This window comes from Condylura cristata, unplaced genomic scaffold (genome assembly GCF_000260355.1).
Source record: "Condylura cristata isolate star-nosed mole 26May11 unplaced genomic scaffold, ConCri1.0 scaffold00021, whole genome shotgun sequence".
In the NCBI taxonomy this organism is placed as follows: domain Eukaryota; kingdom Metazoa; phylum Chordata; class Mammalia; order Eulipotyphla; family Talpidae; genus Condylura; species Condylura cristata.
Window position 1 is genome coordinate 4,515,303 of NW_004567122.1, and position 10,795 is coordinate 4,526,097.

At 45.3% G+C, this 10,795-nt stretch overlaps 1 protein-coding gene across 1 annotated transcript in view; it reads right to left on the reverse strand.

The window, feature by feature from the left end:
- PITX2 (paired-like homeodomain 2) overlaps positions 1-4,814 on the reverse strand; it is a 24,547-nt gene extending 19,733 nt beyond the window's left edge. The window contains exon 1 of the mRNA XM_004686613.1: positions 4,608-4,814. The gene's annotated coding sequence lies outside the window, so the exon portion shown is untranslated. The remainder of the gene's footprint in view (positions 1-4,607) is intronic.
- Positions 4,815-10,795: the final 5,981 nt, after the last annotated feature.

The window sequence follows — 10,795 nt, forward strand, 5'->3', positions numbered from 1 at the left end:
GGGCAGGGCGCAGAGCCCGGAGCCGGCTGAGCGGAGGCGCGCGTTCAGCCTCGGAGGGAAGGAGAGCGGGCGGGGAGGACGGGATGGAGGAGAAGAAAGAGGACTCTGCCAAGCCCGGGGCTCTAATAAATCAGAGGGGGGAGGCCGGGTCGTGCGGGAGGCCGACTGCGCCCTCAGGACGGGCGGGGAGGAAGGCAAGGGGCAATTGGTCCAAGAAATGGAACAAAGGACAGTGTGCCTGGATTTCTTTGGGGCGAGGCGAGTGGGGTGTGAGTACGAGTGTGCTTGCCAGTGACCTTCTTTCTGGCCAGCAGGGTCGAGGGGAGAGGTGGCAGAACAGGGTGGGGGGGTATGTGTGGTGGCGGCAGGGGGTAGGGAGAGGGAAGGACTGGAGGCAGGAGTGACGGTCGGTGGGGGCGGGAGAGGATGACCGAGGAGACCTTTAGAAAAGTGGGGTGAGCGGAGGTTGGGGGCGGGAGTGGGAGGGCGACTGTCAGGAGCGAGCGAGTCTGGGCTGCCAGGGAAGGCCAGGACGCTTGGCCCAACTCGACCGACCGGCCGGGACTCCGCGCTGGAGGTCAAGGCGAGTGGACCAAGCGCCCTGCACCGGGTGTCGCGCGCAGGTGGGCACAGCCGCGCCCTCGCCAGCGGTGTACACCGAGGGGTTGCGCTAGACACGGCTCGGCCGTTTGTAGAGTCTAGAATTTCCTCTGCTGTACCTACACTCAACAAGTTCACCCCGGGTCACGGATATCTCATTTTTTAAAATGACGAGGTTAAGGTTGCTGGCGAGCTTGGTATTAAATTGCACGGGATGGTGGTGGGGGTGGGAGAGGAAGCTACTCTCAAATCCACACTGGCTCCTAAAAATCGAAGAACATGTGAAGATAGAAGGGTCGTTCTCACTCGAAAACTGTGCCCTGCTTCTACACCCTGATGTCCGATTTCTTGACTCCAGCGAGGGCGTGTATTTTGGTAACCAGCAGGGTATTTTTGCTCTGTCTGTCTGCCTTTGGGTGGAAGGACTATAAATATGATTCGCCTGGAAGACTAGGTGCGAAGGCTGATGCCAGACATGTTGGACAAAGTTCTTTCATTCTCAAGGGCATCCAGCTAATGTATGTCTTGGGCAAGGTTGGGTTTTCCCACCGGTGTTAATTTTTTGCACAGAAGCGAAAGTCAGGCAGGCCCGCAGGTGAAAAAAACTCTTCTCCTCTCTGGTCCTCCATAGAGAATGAAGTTCCAGCTAGACGGTGGATTGCTCTTTCTGGATCATAATGCACTATTCACAAAATTGCAGGAAAATAAAATGCCTTGTCGGGTTCACGCGTGTACAACATTACACAGTTTGAAGGTCTGGTGTTTAAAATAACGCAGGCCACATCTAGGTGCGTTGATTCCCCTACATTTGGGGACTGTCTGGAACATGTTATGTGTTTTCTTGAATTACTCCGTGTTTTGAATTCATTTGAGTTAGCAGTAAAAACAGGCAAACAAACTTGCTCAATTTGTTTTGAGTGCTAAATCCCCTCACTTTGAAATAGCTAACAGTCGACAGATGGACTCATTTTATGGAAAGGGTTAGCCTCTTCAGCCACGAAGAAAACCGATGAGAGATCTACATTTTTAAGCCATTTCTAACCTCCGCATAACATCCGTGAAAACTCAAACTTTCTCTCTTTACCCGGTGGAAACCCAAGGGAGAAAGAGAGAGAGAGAGAGAAAGAGAGAGAGAGAGAAATAAGGGGAAAACATCCACGTGCTGGTTTTATTTTTATTTCCCTTTCGTCTCTGACAATTTTTGTTTCTGGTTGCTGAAATCTTGCTGAGGCAAGAAAATCAGATTTTTCCAACAAGTTGCACAAGTGAAATCTAAAATCACAGCACCCTGGAAAATGTAATCCGAAGAATACATTTTCTGCTCTGCACATCAGCGATGTTTGCGCCCTCTCCGCCCTGTAGAGCAATGGGTTTATGTGCTTCCCCACCCCGCCCCGCGTTCCCTCCCCCCATTATTTTACAGATAAAGAGAAACTGGTAGCAGACCGGCCTCACCCTCAGCCGATGGCAAGGATGGGCAGATCTCTCGGAAAAGTAGGAAAAGAGTGCGAAAGTCAGAGACAGGAAGATTCAGAGATGCGCTGAGAGACAAGGGAAAGAGAAAGGCAACCGCGCCGAAGAGACGCGCAGATTTGCGCGTGCCTCCCTACCCCCCCCCTTCAGGACTCCCGGCTTTGCAAACCAAGGCTGGGGTGTAGGGGCTCCAGAAAGCTCACGTTTCCCTCGCCCCCTTCTGTCTGGAGTCTCGCCGCCAGGAGCTAGTTAACCCCAGTCCCGAACGCTGCAGACACCGAGCCGAGCTTTTGGGTCCTCGCCTCGCCCAGCGCCAGTGCAGCTGAAGTGAGCAGCTGGTGGGAAATGCAAATGGCTCCAGGAGAAACAGAAGATACAGAATGATTCTCATTCCCCCCTCGAGTGTGTGGAAGGAGCTGGACATACGTTTCACGCTCCTAATCCTTCTTTTACATTTTTAGTCATACTCCTATTAAACAACTAATTAATGCCCAGAACCACCAGGGAATACATTAGGCGTTCAGCGGAGAGGCAGGGTGCTGGAGGCTACATAAACCACCGAGCTGATTTAAGTCGTGGATTTCAGGTTTTTCCCTCGTCAAAGCAGGAATGGGAGTGTGGGCCGTGGCAATTGTATTTAGATTCCGATTACTTCAAATTAGAAGGGGGTGGAGGGAGCGCCCAAGCCCAGCGAGCAATCCCCTGCCCTGCAGATGTAAACAAGATTGTAGCATCAAAGGTAGCAGTTCCTTACCGGCCAGATCCCTGGGCTGGGAGCCGGGGTGGGAAGACACTGACCTTAGGTATCTGTGAATTTCAAGGATGTTACAGTTTTACATAAACAACTCGGGTGTGGATCTTCTGGTAATCCCTGGTGAGACTCACTGTTCTAGAATAGCTGAGCGTTTTTTTCCTTCTCAGGAAGTAGGTACCCTTTTGACTTTTCCAGATTTTTGAACTGTGTCTAAAGAAATTGCCTTCCAGTAAACCAGGGCACTGGACCCTTCCCCCAGCCAGTCCTTTTTCAGTTATCTGATTTAATATCTGGGGTGGGGGTTGGGGACGCAGGAAATAAAATAGAGCCACAAAATCAGTGTAGGAAGAGTGGAGCTAGGTAAATGGGTTCAGATAATTTCTGGTGTGAACCTGAATTTTCGCCTTCCTTCTAATATTTTGAAGTGACAGAAGTTTTAGAATAAGAATCGAATGGCGAGGCTCAGGGAAGACACACGAGTTCATGGTCCAAGCCGAAGTGACCGGCCGCCAACGCGCTTTCACCCACGAGTCAGGCTTTGGGGAAGGGCGCAGCATTATTGCAGGGCCAGTCTGGGAGGTTGTGTGCTACCATTTACTTTCTTCACTCTGGAGTACGATCTCAACCCTGGCAAGCAATTTCCTCAGCTCCTTATCTGACAACAAGCAAGTATGTAAATACCAGTGACTAGAGATGTTTAACTGCCTCAAACATTATTGATTTGTTGGCTGTTCTAAATTTTCTTCTCAGTGCAAGTCTTGTTTCCGAATTGTCAATTCAGAATGTTTGATCCAAACCTCCGATGGTACAAAACAATAATTGTTTTTTTTTAAAAAGACATTTAAGATGAACCAATTGATTTGCATATAAATTAAAACGACTCTGCCTCGCTTATTCCGGTGTTTTATAATCATTTCGAAATTAGTATTTAACCACTTGAGCTAAAAGAATATATAAATGTCTGTATTGACTCACTAATGAATTGGCTAATTAAACCGTCCTTGGGATGCTGGGCTCTGGAAAGATTGTTAAATCAAGACATATCAGGGGGAGGATGGATCGTGGGAGGGGAAGAAACCAAGGTTTGGAACTCAGAACCTTTAATTTAGGGGCTCTGGTCTTTCTGCTGTCAGGCTTTTTGTGTTCGTTTGCAAGTTAAGTGGGGAGCAAGGAGCGCTCGGGTGTCCGCGGTCGCTCAGGCCCTGTGCTGGGGCCGAGACCTTTAGCGCTAAAGCTTGGGCGAGCTGGGCCAGGCCGGAGGTGTGTGGCCCCGCGGGCGGCCAGAACAACCTTCTCCCAGAGCCCGTCGGGCTGGCAGGGCCGGCGGCTGCGCACCCTCCGCTCGCGAGGAGAGCTGAAACTCGAGCCGACTTTTAATAGATATGCTAACTGAGCACTTACCTTCGTCCTGAGAATAGGAATAAAAGGTAGCTCTTCTTAAGAGAGGCGGTGCAAAGGCACGCTAGGAGTTCAGAAAAGGCTGGCGGCGGGGAAATCTGTAGCCTGGGGGCTCGCCAACATCCCCTTTCATTTCAAGCACGTATTGATTTGCTGTTGACATCTTTGGCGACGCAGAAGGACACTTGAAAGAATTTCTGATGGGTCTCTGATCTGAGAAAGGAGGTGACCTGCCCAGGCTCTCCCCACACCAAATTCTTAATTACCACATCAACTGCCTTTTTTTTTTTTTTTTAATCGCCTCCACCCTCCTCCTTCCCCCACGGCAACTGAGTTTGCTTATACTTAACTTTTTAATCATTCAGAAACTTCCTTACCTTACCTCTCCTTGGCTTCCATTTTGCAGCAGATTTCTGTAGCAAGCAGTCTCCTGACCCCTTTCCCATGGTAGGGTCTGCCTATTGATCCCTCTGACCTTTGGCACATATGGGCCTTCCCAAATCTCTCAATCTTTTTAGATTTGAGGATGGAAGGCTCCGCCCTCTGCCTACTGCACACACTCAGAGATATGAAGGCTCACACAGGCTGCCCTCACGCCCAGGGGAGCCAACAGATGTTCCCTTTCTGCTCCTCTCTTGAAATCTGAAATGCCTGCCTGGTTTTAACTTGGATACCATTCTCTCTCTGCTTTCTCAATGCAGTTTGAACATGTGCCCACTTGTGCCCACAGCATCTCCATCTCTGTTCTTTACCAAGCTGTAAATCATTTGGAGGCATGAAGGCTACAATTGGCTGGTATATAGATTGCAGCAGGGAGCAGAACCCCCAGCTTCAGTGACCCTCCTCCTGGCAGCTCTGGGTGTCTTCTGCATGAGAGGCGCTTTCCAAGCAGGCAGCCCAGCGTTGTGGGACCAGAGGTAACACCACCACCAAAAAGAATGATTTGGGGACCATTTTCCCAGAATATAAATCATGGTCTCATTTGTTACCACCTAGTTTTTAGTATATACAGAATTAGGCAGACAAAATATGCCCACGTGGTTGTTGGGATTCGAAAGGAGAAACACCTTGGGTGCCTCAATGAGAAGAAAAGCTGACCATGGGTTTAGCTTCACTTATAGTAATGGGGAAGTATAAGACACAAAGTGCTTTCTTTAATGTAGGTTCACTGACCAATCTGAGTTTCCTTTCAAAGTAGCTATATGAAACTTCTTTTTAGCTTCTGATAATGACTTTGGAGCTATAGAGACACCCTGAATTGGCTAAACCCCTTGACTTGACTTCATCGTAAGTTCAAGGGCATGTTGTTTTTGTATGGTCTTTTTGGGCATTAGTGATGAGGAATCAGGGTACACTCGTCCTCACCAGACCTGACATCACTGTTTGGGGCTACATTCATTGTAGGCAAGTTCAATTACTCTGGTAATTTTAACACAGCCTTTTCTGCCTGCATAATCTTGACTTTCAAATATAAAAAAGCTTTAGCTTCCTAGGCAAAGCACTTTTTAAGAACTTACACAAAGTTAATCATTGAAAGTAATAGCAGTATGTTTTACAATGTATATCCTTTTGACTTTTGGGGGTTAAGTGGGCTATTTCCACCAGCACCCCCGTCACACTCTAAAAGCTAAGCTCCCTCTTATTTAATTATTGGCACCTGAACTATTTCTGACTCAACATCATCCTATAAATGTACCTTGTAAAAACTCTCTTGGAATTTGTAGCGAGAGTCTGCAGCACCTGGAACAACTCTCTCAGAAGAGACCCTTTTCCGTAAACCCTCTTTCTAGAGGAAGGGATGTCAGAGGAATGAAGGAGGGGGCGGGGCGGGGGTGAGCATCAGAGGCTGTCAACCCCTGGTTTTCACCAGTCAGAGTTCAGTGAAGCCACCGAGAAAGGTAAGGTCTCCCAGTCCGAGTTTCTCTTTCATTTCCGCCACAGAGGGGTCTCACAGAAGGTCTCTCTAGTTCAGTGGTGTTTCGTACGTAGTACAAACCCAGCATTTAGGTTTTGATGCATTTTGGCAAAAGTTGCTGTTAATAAAGTGTGCCAGAAGAAGAGATGGGGTACGTGAGAACTTATAGAAACACAAATTGTTGAACTGGTTTTGACTATGTAGAAAAGTCTGCCAGTGTTTCTGGCTCTTCCAGCTTTCTGTGCTAAACTTCATTGGGGCCTTGAGAGAATGCTTCTGGTTAATGAGGTATGAACTCTGCATTTAAGGAACAATAGCATTTGTGTCATGAGCTAAGTGAAGTCAGGAAACCTGGTACATACAAAATGGGTCTGGTAATTGGAATGAGTAATGATGTAATAACTAATATTTATAGAGTGTTGGTTTATATAGCCATTGTGCTAAACACATTTATTTTAGTTGTCACACTCATTTCTTATACCAACACCATGAGGTAGGTGCTCATTTTACAAATGGGGACAGTGAGAGCTCCTATTGGCCCAGCAGCACCCGAGTCACAGAGTAGGAAACAACTTAAGTTCACTCAGGTGCTAGATGGCATAGTGGGTCGACGTCTGTCCAATGTTCCAGCGTACACTAATTGGGATCATTACTGGATCCCCATAACTTTTCCCCATTTGGGGGGAAAAAGAAGTATACAGCAGACTTCTCCTGTCTCCTGGCTGCTCCCCTCAGCAGTGTATTTCAGTTAGTCTGTTCTGCTCCCCACTCTGTCTCTAGTGACTCCTCTCACCCCTGCACCTCTGGCCTGTACCCCAATTCTTGTGTGCATAAATGAATAAAAATAAATCTAAAAGACCCCACAAACTTCTGAGTGGAACATTTCAAAAAGGAAAATGCAGAGACAAGAAAAGCAAGTATATGACCTAGAGGATGGAGAATGTCAGAAATGTTTTGAGGCTGTGCAGAGGAGAAAGGAGAAATTATTTAGTTAAAAAGAGGAGAAAAGAGAAATAATTTAGTTAAAAAGAGGAGAAAAACCCTAATTGCCAATATTTTGCCCTGGGAAATAATATATGTTTTTTTTCTAGGAAAAAATATATGTTCAGAAATACGTTTCAGCAGTAGAAGCACTGAAGCTCAGGTTGTCAGGGTGGCCTGAGGCTGACAGAAGCGCTCAGGAATCTAGTTCATAAACACCTTCCTCCAAGGATTCCAAGGGAGAATGCAGTGTGTCTGTTGAGGTCTGTTGGAGGCATTTTATCCAGAACTAAAAAGAGATGCATGCAGGTAGCAACTGAGTAATGAGAACATCCACAGCACAGGGACATGCAAGTTCAGTGGGGTTTGACATCTAGAAAAACCTGTTAGGAGCCTGGTTACTGGGCTACACCAAGCCGAGTTCAAAGGAGCAAGGAGCGACAGATTTGACCTGTCATGACCTACCTCTGTCTGGTTTGCTTCCTTATATCTCTATGACGGTAGTAAGGTTACTTGCCATTTTAAGTAAGATGACTTCCTGTATGAAGAGGAAAACTTAGGTACATCGATGTCAGGAGACCAGTGAGGGGAAATTTTTGTTTTTTAAAGATTTATTTATTTGTGCATAGAGAACTGGGGTACAGGCCAGAGGTACTTAGGCGGTGAGAAGATTCCCCAGAGACAGAGTGGGGAGCAGAACAGGCAGGTCGATGAAGCACACTGCTGAGGGGAGCAGCGGGTGGGTCAGGAGAGGTCTGCCGCGCCATGTGGGCACCTCCAGGGCAGGCAGGGATCGAACTCATGTGGAAGTGGCTTTAGCTTCTTAGTGCTGTGCTTTAACCCTCTGTGCCACCAGGAGGGCCTGAGGGGAAAAATGACTAATTGCCAAGGACAGAGTGTGTGGTGAACCTTCCAGGAGTACATCCATGTAGGTGGTAGCTGAATTTTAGCCAGGAAAGAGCGTGAGAGATGGCACTCATCACAGTAGGCCACTGATAATCCCAAAAGTCATTTCACATTTGTTCCCTTGTTGAAAATGGTCCAAAATCAGCTCCATTGTAGTCTTTTCCAGAAGAAATCTTTTCCAGAAGAAATCGATCAATATAAGTATATGTATGGGTTCCTAATTTTAGGACCAATAGGAGAACAGTGCAAAATGTTTGGAGTTTTCCCTGAAAGTCGTGTATGACTCAAAAGCAATAAGATGCTTACTCACTTTCTTTTCTTCTTCTTCTTCCTTTTCTGAGGAGGGGGTTAACCACCTTATCCTCCCCGGAAGGATCTCTTCTTTCATGTCAGAGGTGCCTTCCGAGGGAGCATTTTGTGTTCCCTACCGCTCCCCAAGCAGACCAGCTGCAATGGGTCTGGTTAAATAAAGGCTGCATCTTCATAAATCTGTTCTTTTTGCCACAGTCCACTACTCACCCCTTCACCCAAAGCGCTCATGCAATTCTACTGATTTTTCATTTACAAAAAATCAAGTGTGATCTACAAAAGCCAGTGAAAGTGAAAACAATGCTTTTCATGTCGAAGCACTGATGAAGGAACAATGCAAAGAGCACAAGCGAGGACTGTACTGAAATGGGAGGGAGAAGCAGGGTCTGGGATTGCGGCGGGACATGATTCAGCAGTTGGGCAGATTCGTGCAGCAGTAATTTGTTCAGCTGAATTAAGGGCGATGGAAATAATATTTCTTGTTCTTTTATGGACATGAACTGAGTTGAGAAAGCAAGACTAACCAAATATTTTAATTACAGGCAAATGATCACAGAAAAAGGAAACAAAAGAGATGGTTAAACAGAGCAGTAGAGTAAAATAGTCCATAGAATGACTTTAGAGACTATTTTCTTCTGTTTCCTTTTTAGTTTTTGGCCTCAAATTGAATTTAAATAGCATTATATTTTAAATTAAAACTTTTGTTCTACTTATAGATGAATTTAAGTTCTTACCTTCCTTTTTCTTTTTTTCTTGTACATTTTTTTTATTTGAGTACTATAAGTAATGCTATGATTTAGTATAGATGTTGCTATCTTAAGTTTTTTTTTTTCCCTTGAAACATACCTTTTGGAGGTACGTATTTCCAGACCCTTCTATGGCTCATTTCACTGAAGAGCTATAACCCAGTGCCTGGTCCTGCCTCAGTGGGATCCCAGGGTTTCAAGCCAGGTGAAGACGAGGCTTTGGGTAGCTTTGAGACTGCTGTCATTTGACTTGACTTCCTACTCAGCACACATGAGTCTCCCACAGGTAAGGCTACTGATGAGAGATCCTTAAAGGTCCAGGTTTGGTACTTAAAGAGCTCAGATGGAAGGAGGCTTGCCAGGACAGAAGAGCTGGGGTTGCAAGCTGTGGTAAAGCAATGTGACCTTCAAAGTTTTGTGCTGCAGTGGCTGCGATAGCTTCCTAGTGCTGTGCTTTAACCCATCTGTTATCTTTAGTGTTGTCTAGAACCTACTTTGGTCTATTCCTTGTTATCTTTGATATTTTTGATCCAAATCTCCCCCCTGTTCCCTGTCCCACTCTATATATGTGAATTTGGTATTTTTGTTCCTTTGCTTTTTAGATTCCACATATAAAGGAGATTATAAGGCATTTGTCTTTTCTATCTGTCTTACTTTACTCAGTATAATGCCCTCAAGGTCCCTATGCTGTTGTAGATGTCAACATTTCCTTCTTTTTGATGACAGAATCGCATTCCATTGCATATCCATTGCATACCACTCTTCCTTATCCATTAACCGGCTGATAAACACTTGTTTCCATACCTTGTTTATTATAAATAATGCTGCCATGAATAGAGGGTGCATATGTCTTCTCAGAAGAGTTTTTGTTTTCTTTGAATAAGTATCCAGAAGTAGGACCCTCCCTGGTGGCACAATGGGTTAAAGCACAGCACTATGAAGCTATCGCAACACAAGTTTGATCCCCAGCCAGGGAGCTGACATACAAGGCTCAGCAGACCTCTCCTGACCTGCCCGCTGCTCCCCTCAGCAGTGTATTTCAATTTATCTGCCTGTTCTGCTCCCCTCTCTGATTCTGGTGAATCCTCTCCCCAAACCCACACCTCTGGTCTGTACTCCAGTTTTGTATGCATAAATAAATAAATCTTAAAAAAAAAAAGTACCCAGAAGCCCAGAAGTAGAATTGTGAGATTATACAGAGCCATATTTTTTATTTTCTTGAGAAAACTCCATACTGTTTTTCCATAGTTGCTGTACAGTGTACATGATCACCACGATATGCTGAAGATGGACAACAAATTATTTTTTGAGGATTTTATTGTAAGCAGACTTTTTAACATTTGAGTTCATACATATAAGAAAATCCAAATACCCTGTCATAAAACTTTCAAGTAAGTTACATCAGCTCTTTTTCTCCTAACTAGAAGTAAAATGATTAAGTTTAAAAGTTTTGTTTCATTTACATTTTTAGCCCATTTTAGTTCAGAAGACTTAAAAAGAGTCACATTATTATGAATATATCCTTCCCCCCATCGTCTGTATTCTATATAGAGAGAAATGAATAAATGTTTAAGTATTCCCAATAGGAGGTCCATGTAAAGCATGATGATTTTAAATAGGCCACCCTGTATAAATGTGTATATAAATATTTATGTATGTATATACATACATTATATGTCAACATTTCCTGTAAGTCCTATCTGCTTATAATTT